This window comes from Rutidosis leptorrhynchoides, chromosome 10 (assembly GCF_046630445.1).
Source record: "Rutidosis leptorrhynchoides isolate AG116_Rl617_1_P2 chromosome 10, CSIRO_AGI_Rlap_v1, whole genome shotgun sequence".
Taxonomy (NCBI): Eukaryota; Viridiplantae; Streptophyta; class Magnoliopsida; order Asterales; family Asteraceae; genus Rutidosis; species Rutidosis leptorrhynchoides.
Genome location: NC_092342.1, coordinates 71,627,795 through 71,641,835, shown reverse-complemented (window position 1 = coordinate 71,641,835; position 14,041 = coordinate 71,627,795).

Sequence of the window (14,041 nt, the reverse complement as noted above, 5' to 3'; positions counted from 1 at the left end):
AATCATAATAATAAACCACAAGATTTCATATTTCAATATACATCCCATACATAGAGATAAAATTCATTCATATGGTGAACACCTGGTAACCGACATTAACAAGATGCATATAAGAATATCCCCTATCATTCCGGGAAATCCTTCGGACATGATATAAACGAATTCGAAGTACTAAAGCATCCGGTACTTTGGATGGGGTTCGTTAGGCCCAATAGATCTATCTTTAGGATTCGCGTCAATTAGTAGATCGGTTTACTAATTCTTAGGTTACCAAGAAAAAGGGGCATATTCAGCTTCGATCATTCACCCATATAATGTAGTTTCAATTACTTGTGTCTATTTCGTAAAACATTTATAAAACTGCATGTATTCTCATCCCAAAATATTAGATTTTAAAACTGGGACTATAACTCACTTTCACAGATTTTTACTTCGTCGGGAAGTAAGACTTGGCCACTGGTCGATTCACGAACCTATAACAAATATGTACATATATATCAAAGTATGTTCAAAATATATTTACACCATTTTTAATACGTTTTAATGTTTTAAGTTTATTAAGTCAGTTGTCCTCGTTAGTAACCTACAACTTGTTGTCCACAATTAGATGTACAGAAATAAATCAATATATTATCTTGAATCAATCCACGACTCAGTGTATACACGTCTCAGGCTAGATCACAACTCAAAGTATATATATTTTTGGAATCAACATCAACCCTGTATAGTTAACTCCAACATTACTGCATATAGAGTGTCTATGGTTGTTCCAAATAATATATATACATGGGTCGATATGATATGTCAAAACATTTGCATACGTATCTATGGTATCCCAAGATTACATTAGAATACATGTATAATACAATATAAGTTAGCTAGGATATGATTTGAATAGAATTGTTACAATATTTCTCGTAGCTACAACAATAAAAAAATATCCAATCTTGTTTTACCCATAACTTCTTCGTTTTAAATCCGATTTGAGTGAATCAAATTGCTATGGTTTCATATTGAACTATATTTTATGAATCTAAACATAAAAAGTATAGGTTTATAGTCGGAAAAATAAGGTACAAGTCATTTTTGTAAAGGTAGTCATTTCAGTAAACAACGACGTCTAGATGACCATTTTGGAAAACATACTTCCACTTTGAGTTTAACCATGATTTTTGGATATAGTTTCATGTTCATAAGAAAAATCATTTTCCCAGAAGAACAACTTTTAAATCAAAGTTTATCATAGTTTTTAATTAACTAACCCAAAACAGCCCGCGGTGTTACTAACCCAAAGTTTATCGGAGTTTCCCACCTTTCAATCGCCTCTATCTTAGCAGGATCAACTTGTATCCCTTGTTTACTAACAATATGTCCAAGGAATTAAACTTCTCGTAACCAGAATGCACACTTAGAGAACTTAGCGTACAACTCTTCTTTTCTCAACAGATCAAGCACTAACCTCAAGTGTTCTTCGTGCTCTTCATCACTCTTCGAATAAATAAGGATGTCGTCGATGAACACAATAACGAACTTGTCCAGATAGGGTCTACACACACGGTTCATGAGGTCCATGAACACAGCATGTGCATTTTTCAATCCGAACGGCATAACAAGAAACTCAAAGTGACCGTAACGGGTGCGAAAAGCAGTTTTCGAAACATCAGATTCTTTAACACGCAACTGATGATAGCCGGAACGAAGATCGATTTTTGAATAAACAGATGAACCCTGAAGCTGATCGAACAGATCATCAATTCTCGGAAGGGGATAATGGTTTTTAATAGTAAGCTTGTTCAACTCACGATAATTAATGCACAAACGAAAAGAACCATCCTTCTTCTTAACAAACAGAACAGGAGCTCCCCAAGGGGATGAACTAGGACGAATAAAACCTTTGTCCAACAACTCACGGAGTTGACTTGACAATTCTTGAAGTTCAGAAGGCGCAAGATGATAAGGAGCACGTGCTACAGGAGCAGCACCGGGAACAAGATTGAAATGTCCCGTTCTTATTGATTAAAAACGTTCCATATTAATTGATTTCGTTGCGAGGTTTTGACCTCTATATGAGACGTTTTTCAAAGACTGCATTCATTTTTAAAACAAACCATAACCTTTATTTCATAAATAAAGGTTTAAAAAGCTTTACGTAGATTATCAAATAATGATAATCTAAAATATCCTGTTTACACACGACCATTACATAATGGTTTACAATACAAATATGTTACATCGAAATCAGTTTCTTGAATGCAGTTTTTACACAATATCATACAAACATGGACTCCAAATCTTGTCCTTATTTTAGTATGCAACAGCGGAAGCTCTTAGTATTCACCTGAGAATAAACATGCTTTAAACGTCAACAAAAATGTTGGTGAGTTATAGGTTTAACCTATATAATCGTAACAATAGACCACAAGATTTCATATTTCAATACACATCCCATACATAGAGATAAAAATCATTCATATGGTGAACACCTGGTAACCGACATTAACAAGATGCATATATATAAGAATATCCCCATCATTCCGGGACACCCTTCGGATATGATATAAATTTCGAAGTACTAAAGCATCCGGTACTTTGGATGGGGTTTGTTAGGCCCAATAGATCTATCTTTAGGATTCGCGTCAATTAGGGTGTCTGTTCCCTAATTCTTAGATTACCAGACTTAATAAAAAGGGGCATATTCGATTTCGATAATTCAACCATAGAATGTGGTTTCACGTACTTGTGTCTATTTTGTAAATCATTTATAAAACCTGCATGTATTCTCATCCCAAAAATATTAGATTTTAAAAGTGGGACTATAACTCACTTTCACAGATTTTTACTTCGTCGGGAAGTAAGACTTGGCCACTGGTTGATTCACGAACCTATAATAATATATACATATATATCAAAGTATGTTTAAAATATATTTACAACACTTTTAATATATTTTGATGTTTTAAGTTTATTAAGTCAGCTGTCCTCGTTAGTAACCTACAACTAGTTATCCACAGTTAGATGTACAGAAATAAATCGATAAATATTATCTTGAATCAATCCACGACCCAGTGTATACGTATCTCAGTATTGATCACAACTCAAACTATATATATTTTGGAATCAACCTCAACCCTGTATAGCTAACTCCAACATTCACATATAGAGTGTCTATGGTTGTTCCGAAATATATATATAGATGTGTCGACATGATAGGTCAAAACATTGTATACGTGTCTATGGTATCTCAAGATTACATAATATACAATACAAGTTGATTAAGTTATGGTTGGAATAGATTTGTCACCAATTTTCACGTAGCTAAAATGAGAAAAATTATCCAATCTTGTTTTACCCATAACTTCTTCATTTTAAATCCGTTTTGAGTGAATCAAATTGCTATGGTTTCATATTGAACTCTATTTTATGAATCTAAACAGAAAAGTATAGGTTTATAGTCGGAAAAAAAAGTTACAAGTCGTTTTTGTAAAGGTAGTCATTTCAGTCGAAAGAACGACGTCTAGATGACCATTTTAGAAAACATACTTCCACTTTGAGTTTAACCATAATTTTTGGATATAGTTTCATGTTCATAATAAAAATCATTTTCTCAAAATAACAACATTTAAATCAAAGTTTATCATAGTTTTTAATTAACTAACCCAAAACAGCCCGCGGTGTTACTACGACGGCGTAAATCCGGTTTTACGGTGTTTTTCGTGTTTCCAGGTTTTAAATCATTAAGTTAGCATATAATATAGATATAGAACATGTGTGTAGTTAATTTTAAAATTCAAGTTAGAAGGATTAACTTTTGTTTGCGAACAAGTTTAGAATTAACTAAACTATGTTCTAGTGATTACGAGTTTAAACCTTCGAATAAGATAGTTTTATATATATGAATCGAATGATGTTATGAACATCATTACTACCTCAAGTTTAGTAGGTAAACCTACTGGAAGTGACAAGAAATGATCTAGCTTCAAAGGATCTTGGATGGCTTGAAAGTTCTTGAAGTAGGATCATGACACAAAAACAAGTTCAAGTAAGATTTTTACTCGAATTAAGATAGTTTATAGTTATAGAAATTGAATCAAAGTTTGAATATGAATATTAACTTGAATAAGAAAGATAACCTACTGTATATAACAAAGGTTTCTTGATCTTAGATGATTACTTGGAATGGATTAGATAGCTTGGAAGTAAATTAGTAAACTTGAAGGGATTTTTGAAGTGTTCTTGAAGTGTTCTTCCTATGATGATTATAGCTTGATTCTTGAAGTGATTTTTGATGAAGATGATGATTAACTACTGGAAAAATACGTTCATAATAGTGTGTGTGTGTGTTGAGAGAGAATTAGAAAGAGAATTGGAAGTGAAATGGAGTGAATGATGAGTGGTAATTGGTGAGTGGTGAGTGGGGTTAAAAGGAGTTCTAGTTAGTTGACTAGCTCATGGTAGAAGTTAAAATTGATTAGTCATACATGACATAATCAAGAGTGGAATCCCATGCTAGTTCCTATTGGTATATACTCATAGTAAGTACGTTTTGAAGCTGTGTATAATACGGGTAAGAATACGACTAGAATTCTTGATGAAAGAAAAGAATGGAAAAGTAACTGTAACCATTTTCATTAAGTATGAGTGTTTTGATATATGTCTTGAAGTCTTCCAAAAGTATTTTAATACATCTAAATACACTACATGTATATACATCTTAACTGAGTCGTTAAGTCATCGTTAGTCGTTACATGTAAGTGTTGTTTTGAAACCTTTAAGTTAACGATCTCAATTAATGTTGTTAACCCATTGTTTATTATATCTAATGAGATGTTAAATTATTATATTATCATGATATTATGATATATTAATATATCTTAATATGATATATATACATTTAAATGTCGTTACAATGATAATCGTTACATATATGTCTCGTTTCGAAATCCTTAAGTTAGTAGTCTTGTTTATATGTATATAACTCATTGTTAATATACTTATGGAGATACTTAATTATCATAATCTCATGTTAACCATATGTATATCCATATATATATCGTCATGTCATTTTTACAAGTTTTAACGTTCGTGAATCGCCGGTCAACTTGGGTGGTCAATTGTCTATATGAAACATATTTCAATTAATCAAGTCTTAACAAGTTTGATTGCTTAACATGTTAGAAACATTTAATCATGTAAATATCAATCTCAATTAATATATATAAACATGAAAAAGTTCGGGTCACTACAAAGATCAATTTAAAATTCTACCGCGCGTTGCGGCGGAAGGCCAGGTAAATCTTCGGAAAATACCTCGGGAAAATCTCTAACAATGTGAACATCTCCAACCCTCTTCGTTTCTTTATCGGAATCAACAACATGGGCTAGAATAGCATGACAGCCCTTGCGAAGATGTTTAAGAACCTTCAAACAGCTAATAAGATTTAACTGTCGACATTTCTTATCTCCAAGAACCATCAGCGGCTCTCCAACCACATTAGTAATACGAATCTCCTTATCATAACACATAATCTCAGCACGATTCGCAGATAACCAATCCATCCCAATGACAATTTCAAAACTACCAAGTTCAATCGGTACCAAATCTATCTCAAAATCTCTACCAGCTAAACTAATGTTACACTTATGATGCACAGTCTTAGCAGTGAGTACCTTACCATTAGCTATTTCAACAACATATGTATTGTCTAAAGGAGTTAACGGTGTTTTAATTTTTGGACTTAATCTACTCGACACAAAACTCAAATCAGCCCCTGAATCAAATAGTACATAAACTGATAAATCGTTGACCGAGAACGTATCAGTAACAAGTTTAGGATCTTCCTCAGCATCCCTAGCGTTAATGTTGAATGCTCTTCCTCGTGCAGTCTCTACAGTCTTCTTGTTGGGACAGGCATCACGGAAATACCCCAACTTCCCACACTCGTAACAAACTCTCGGATTACCACCATTATTCGGCTTTCCATTACCATTACCATTACCATTCCCACCTCTATTACCAGCATTATTACCATTATTACCACCTGCGGTAGGAGTAGTAGAACCCGGCAGAAGCACCGTACAATCCTTAGCAATGTGTCCCTGTTTGGAACACCTCTTGCAAGTCACGATACAGAAACCATCATGAGCCTTGTAACAACAAGGACACACGCGCTGACTGTGGTTATTCGAACCAGAAGTATCCTGCTTTTTCTGCTGATTCTGGTTTTGATTGCGGTTATTATCCCACCTTCTCTTCCCATTATCAGCTTTCTTAACAGCCTCTTCACTGGGTTCGGTTACAGCAGCCTTGCTTCTTCTCAAGATCTTATCATTCAACTTATGAGCCATAGACATCGCGGCCTCAATAGTCTGGGGCTCACTAGATTCAACTCCATGTTTAATTTTCTCGGACAACCCATCAATGTAAGCTTCAATCTTAAGATTCTCATCGGCATAAACATTAGGGCACAACAAAGTCAACTCAAAGAACCTCTGCTCGTAGGCATCTAATTCGGTGCCCTTCATTTTCAAGTTTTTAAGTTCAACCTCTAACTTCTTAAGCTCACCTCTAGGTTGGTAGCGGGTGATCATTCTTTCCTTGAAATTATTCCAAGTTAAACCATAAGCCACATCATTTCCCAAACTGTTAACCAAGTTGTTCCACCAGGTCAATGCACTATCCTTCAAAGTGCAGCTAGCAAAATTAACCTTGTCCTCCTCTCGGACTCGACTAACCCTGAAAATAGTCTCGATTTTCTCGAACCAGCGGGTAAGTCCTATGGGTCCTTCTGTACCACTGAATTCCTGTGGACGACTTTCCATAAATGTTTTATGGGAGCATCCCACATGATTGTTGTTCGCATTAGCATTTGCATTAGCATTCGCTGCCATAGAAGCAGCTATCCCTTCGGTAACCAGACGTTGGATACGGGCTTCGTTGGACTCTCTAGGAGGCATGATCTTCAAAACAGAATAACACAACCGTTAGTACTAAGAATAATACTAGTGTTATAAAGGAATAGATCGAACACGAAAAGATTAACCATTAAAATAATAGTCAGTAACCACTATGAGTAATAACATGACAGTTATGATTGTTATAGAAATAACCACCACATGCATACATATTTTATGATAACATCATACCACATACATAGCACCTAACATACATGATCTACATTACGCATAATATAACATGCCAAGAGTCTCAACATCAGAAATAAAATGTGATAATGATAATAGATGTCATAAAAATAACCATCCATACATAATGAAAACATGCCATAACAAAACCTTAATAAAATCCTCGGCAAAACGCCGTACATAACCCAAAAATGTATGTATGAAATGACATTAAGTCTTATGAAATAAGTAATCAATCATGAATCATCATATCACATCTTCTTAGAGCAGGTGTGATAAGTTGGGCCAGCATGAGTCTCAACAGAAGGCTCATACTGCTGCAACTTTCCTTTCACTTCTTTCAACTCTGCCTTCAAACCACGAACTGTGCTCTCGAGAGCCTCGAACTTAGCATCAACTTCACGGTTACGCTTATGATTCTCGAACCCAACATTGTTCTTGAAGCTAACAAATGAATCCATACTAGCTCGTATCTGGTCCATCATCTCGTTATGTGGTAACGCATACAATCACTAAGAGCATTAATATGCGTCACTTCATTGTAAGCCCTGTTCATATGAGTAAGGGTGGAAAAGTAATAGTGAACAGGATCATCGATCTGGGGTTGACCAGCACGGCGTCTGGCGGCAGCCGGAGGAGCAGGAGCAGCAACTGAGTTATCGCTCGAAGTCGACATCTGAAAACAGTAAAATCGCAAACCATATACCAAATAGGAATAAATGCTAATGATATAACATATACGAAATGAAATGCATAATAATGCTATAGCAAAAGGGTCGGGCTGTAGACTAGACTCTAATGCACCCTAAGAACCACGGGTTGACCACATTAAGACCGCCTAGTTCCCTACAACCAGAGCTCTGATACCAACTGTGATGGCCCCGTCAAAACACTTAACGGCTCCGTCACTTGGTCCCACAGCCTGATCGAACTTAAATGAATTTAACAAACGACATTGCATTCTTTTATTTCAAAAGTTTCCCAAAAAGGAGAGCATACCAAAATATGTAGTTTAAAAGTAACTCAACATATTAATAATCCAAAATTGACACAAAACATTATCAACAACCCACAAGTAATAATTATTCAAAAACCGAATGCAAGCCAAAGTTTCATAAATTGTTTCATTAAAATCTGCCCAAATGCATGCAGACTCTTCTAAACACAGTGGAAGCATCACATAAACTCAAGTACCTGTGAAATCATGCGAGTAAACTGTCAACACAAAGGTTGAGTGAATTATAGGTTTAAATAATTGAATAAACTTTAGACCACAAGATTTAAAAATGTTAGAAAACATTAAACATTATTCCATTATCAATGAGCCACCTGGTAACCACTTAACCCTTTATTTACCCTTGCCAAACACAATAAAAATATACACTGGACAGTGTATCTACAACAAAATACGAAGTACTAAACATTCCGATTATAAATTGCTAGCGCGACTAGCTCGAAATGGGGTTGTCAAACCCGATAGATCTATCCGTAGGATTCGCGTTCACCGGTAGAAACCAATGATTACAGTTACCAGACTAGGGAATATTTTTGTCCAACTCACAATGAATAATTTAAATTTAATTGTCACTTGTGTCTAAACGTGAAATAAAATGCATGTAATCACATCCCAAAAATATACTTTGAAAAGTATGTAAAAACGGGACTATAACTCACCTTAATAGTAACGAAGTAACCAACACAACTTAGCGAACAGCAAATGAGTACAGTGATCAGGAATGATCACAACGCCGACCTATGAATAAAGCAGGTCGATATAAATAACTAACTTAGGTCAAGTCTTAGTATGATAGCTATTGTACATGTTGCAAGTAGTCATAGAACAATACTCAATATGCATCGGTTTGATCGGAACAGCTTACGGACACACACTTTCTATTTTTAGAAAGTTTCTATTTTTAGCAGGTTTCCATTTTTGGAAAGTTTTTATTTTTGGAAAGTTTCTATTTTTGGAAAGTTTCCAAATTTAGAAAGTTGCTATTTTAGGAAAGTTTATAAGTTAGGAAAGTTTCCTTAATTAGAAAGTCAACAAAAGTCAACTGAAACTCAAAGTCAACCTTGGTCAAACATAGTCAACGTTAATTTTAAAAGTGTAAGTTATAATAATATATAAGTTATAACGTTTATTAAAGTTAAATATGTCTAATTATGTCATAACATAAGTTTAATTAAATTAAAATGAATTATTAAAGTTAATATAAGTTTGAATGATATATTTAATATAACATAAGTATTTAATTAATTAATTAAATATTAGTCATAATATAAGTATTATTAATTAATAATAAATTTTAAATCATATCATAAGTATTATTAATTAATAATGAATTTTTAATCATATCATAAGTTTCTAATTATAATTATTAAATCATAAATATTTAATAATTAAATTATAATTAAATAATAACTAAGCCTTATAATAATTAAATAATTAATTAATCCTTATTATAAGTCTTATTATAGTAATCTCATAATGTAAGTTTAACACTTATCATAAGTAATTTCCATTAATAATAAAAGTATCATTAATCATATGTTTAATTAAAATGTTAATTAAATCATAAGTATTAATTAAATGATATGATAAATATATCATAAGTTGTAAATAATAATAATTACTTTTTTTTATCATAAGTAATTAAATGATAATGAAATCCATTATTTATATCATAAGTTTAATAATTAGTCAAAAGTTTTAAATCAAAAGTTCATCGGGTCGTATCCTGAGCCCCGGGTGTCGGTTTTCGGCGAGCTTTACATATATCTCCGCCTAATCAAACCACCCGACACTTTGGTACACTCAATAATACACCATGAACAGCCCACAAGTCGTGATATACAGCCAATACACTACTTGGAACTTCAATTCAATCAAAAACGTGTTTTAGACGTAACAGGTGATTCGTGGCTCGGATTGAGATGACCCGAACATGAAAGTTCGCCCCACCATTGTTCTAACACACTAACACACCCTAAAGTCACCAAATATAGTCACAAAGTCGGACCAAACCTGGTTCATACCAAAATCACATTCAATCTTAACAAAATACCACTTTGATCATATCTAGGGCTCCGGGAATCGAAACGACATGAATTCGGAGTCTAAAATTAATGTCTTGATGAGAGGAACTCATATAGATACTTTATTTTAACTTTCATATCAGTCACAATAGCAGAAACACACAAAAAAGGTGCTGTCCCAATTATATCAAACCGAAAACATATGTTTACGAGTAATTCTATGCATACAAACACCATTACAACAACAAGTAATCATCATACTATTAATATGTAATCAAAATATAGAAATATAAAGAAAAATTAAAATTTCTAGGGTTAGGGTTTATACCCTAATCAAGAAACGAGAAGTATAATCGCGTAGAGAACGGAACGAGGAACGCGTTGGTGTTAATTAATCCTTGATCCAAGCAATATTTTTGGTTGATGGTGTTGATGATATGGTGATGGTTGGCGACGGCAAAGAGAAGAGGGAGAGAGGAGAGCACTTTGCTAAATTTAGGTTTTAGGAAAAATAAAGTGAAGTGAAAAGTAATTAACAAAAAAGAAAGCAAGGGGGTATACCCCATGGATTCGGCCAAAAAAGGGAGTGAGGTGGGTCCCACTTGGCCCATCTCACTTAAATGGTTATTTCCTGATGGTCCGAAAGCCCGAACGAATCCCGAAACGCGAAAACACGCTTACGGGATTAAAAATCCGGAGAGATAACAAACGCGCGACGAAAAATAAATATAAATACCCTATATAATTATATGATCTTAAAATATCATATTTAAAATAATTAGGATTTAAATATTTCAAAAACCCGACCGTTGGTTTGAAAACCGGAATGATTCGCCGGATAGAAATCCGCGACACGTAGAAACGTATAAATTAAAATATGAATACAATTATTCACATAACACTTAATAATTAATATATTATTATTAATATAATAATATAGGTCATGGAATGATGTAGCACAATAAACATTTAACGGTCGTTAAATAATTAACGGAAAAGATAACGGAAAAAGTAGGGTCGTGACAGTACCTTCCCGTTACGGAAATTTCGTCCCGAAATTTAAGCAGGTGCAAGGGTTGACTCAGCATCTGGGAACAAATGCGGGTACTCCTGCTTCATCTGATCTTCACGCTCCCAAGTGAACTCGGGACCACGTCTGGCGTTCCATCTAACCCGGACAATAGGAATTCGGTTCTGCTTAAGAGTCTTAACTTCTCGATCCATAATTTCAATAGGTTCCTCAATAAAGTGTAGTTGCTTATCAACATGAAGTTCTTCCAGAGGAATAGTCTTGTCGGCCTCGGCCAAACACTTTTTTAAGTTCGATACATGAAAAACATCGTGAACAGCACTGAGTTCTTGTGGCAACTTCAAACGATAAGCCGCCGGTCCAACTCTCTCAATAATCTCAAACGGTCCAACAAAACGACGACTTAGCTTTTCCCTTTTACCAAAACGGATCACACCCTTCCAAGGTGAAACCTTTAACATAACACGATCACCAACTTGAAATTCTACATCTTTCCTTCCTCTAACGGCATAACTCTTTTGCTGACTTCTAGCGGTTCTCAACCTTTCCTTAATCTGTACAATCTTCTCGGTAGTCTCGTGAATAATTTCTGGACCTGTGAGTTGAGCATCCCCAACCTCATTCCAACATACAGGAGACCTACACTTCCTACCGTACAGAGCTTCAAACGGTGAGGCTTGAATACTTGCGTGATAACTGTTGTTATAAGAAAACTCAGCTAGCGGCAAATATTTATCCCACCCATTACCAAAATCGATAACACACGCTCGTAACATATCTTCCAACGTCTGAATGGTCCTTTCACTCTGACCATCCGTCTGAGGATGATAAGTGGTGCTCATGTCTAACCTAGTTCCCAAGGCTTCCTGTAAAGATCGCCAAAACCTCGATACAAATCGACCGTCTCGGTCCAAAATAATAGATACAGGAACACCATGTCTAGAAACAATATCCTTCAAGTACAAACGTGTAAGCTTCTCCATTGAATCTGTTTCCCTAATTGGCAAAAAGTGAGCTGACTTAGTGAGTCTATCTAAAATCACCAAAATAGTGTCATAGGCTATGTTGTAAAAGTCGGCCGACTTGGCCGACGCGTCGGCCGATGCGTCGTTTTTTTGGGTTCTCCGTCCCGTTTTTTCTGAAAACGACTCAAAAGACGGTCAAAGCTAAAAGTTCGGTCAAATTCTCTCAAAAGACGGTCAAAGCTAAAAGTTCGGTCAAATTTTTGTCAAGATGTGATATGTTTTAAAATTAGAGTTTGTTTTCATTTTTTGGGCCGCTCTTTTCTCTGTGCCCTTACTGATTATGTATTCGGTAGCATTAATTGAGTTTGAAGTTTGATTGTATTTAAATTCAAGTTCTTATTTAAGAAATTTATGGTACAAAATCAACTATTTTATACATATATAAATATATATTTAAGAAATTATTAATAAAGTCAACGTTGGTCAACGACCGATGCGTCCCCGATGCGTCCCCGACTTGGCCGACGCGTCCTTTTTAGGTCCCGACCGATGCGTCCCCGACTCGCGACTTTTACAACCTTGGTCATAGCCACCCGCAACTCTCGGTAACTTAGTAATAAAATCCATCGTAATTCCTTCCCACTTCCACTCGGGAATCTCAGGTTGCACCAACAGTCCAGATGGTTTTTGATGTTCAGCTTTAACCTTAGCACAGGTCAAACACTTAGCCACATACGTAGCCACATCACCTTTCAAATTTGGCCACCAATACAGCTCCTTAAGATCATGATACATCTTTCCTGAACCAGGATGAATAGAGTACCTAGACTTATGAGCCTCATCCAAAACAAGTTGTCGCAGTTCACCAAACTTCGGAACCCAAAGACGTCCTGCAAAGTACCTAGTAAAATCTGCTCGAATCTTAAATTTCTTAGCCATACCTCTTACGTTCTCTTTCACAAAATTCTCTTCCTTTAAAGCTTCTTGTTGTGCCTCAAGAATCTGCCTTGCGAGGTTTGTTCTAATTGTCATATTCAAGGCTCTAAACCTGCGAGGTTCAGACCTTTCTTTACGACTCAATGCATCCGCCACCACATTGGCCTTACCCGGATGATACAAAAGTTCACAATCGTAATCATTCAACGTCTCAATCCATCTTCGTTGTCTCATGTTCAACTGTTTCTGATCGAGGATATGTTGAAGACTTTTGTGATCTGTGTACACAGTACTCTTGGCCCCATACAAATAATGTCTCCAAATCTTAAGCGCAAAAATAACGGCCCCCAACTCTAAATCATGAGTTGTATAATTCTGCTCGTGAATCTTCAATTGACGTGACGCGTACGTAATAACTTTCTTTCGCTGCATCAAAACACAGCCAAAGCCCTGGAGCGAGGCGTCACAATAAACAACAAAATCATCATTACCCTCAGGTAGTGACAATATCGGAGCGGTAGTCAACTTCTTCTTTAAAATCTGAAAAGCAGTCTCTTGTTCATCCTTCCACTCGTACTTCTTCCCTTTATGTGTTAAAGCAGTCAGAGGTTTTGCAATACGATAGAAATCTTGAATGAACCTTCTATAGTAACCTGCCAATCCTAGGAACTGACGAATCTGGGTAGGAGTTTTCGGAGTTTCCCACCTTTCAATCGCCTCAATCTTAGCAGGATCAACTTGTATCCCGTGTTTACTAACAATATGTCCAAGGAATTGAACTTCTCGTAACCAGAATGCACACTAAGAGAACTTAGCGTACAACTCTTCTTTTCTCAACAGATCAAGCACTAACCTCAAGTGTTCTTCGTGCTCTTCATCACTCTTCGAATAAATAAGGATGTCATCGATGAACACAATAACGAACTTATCC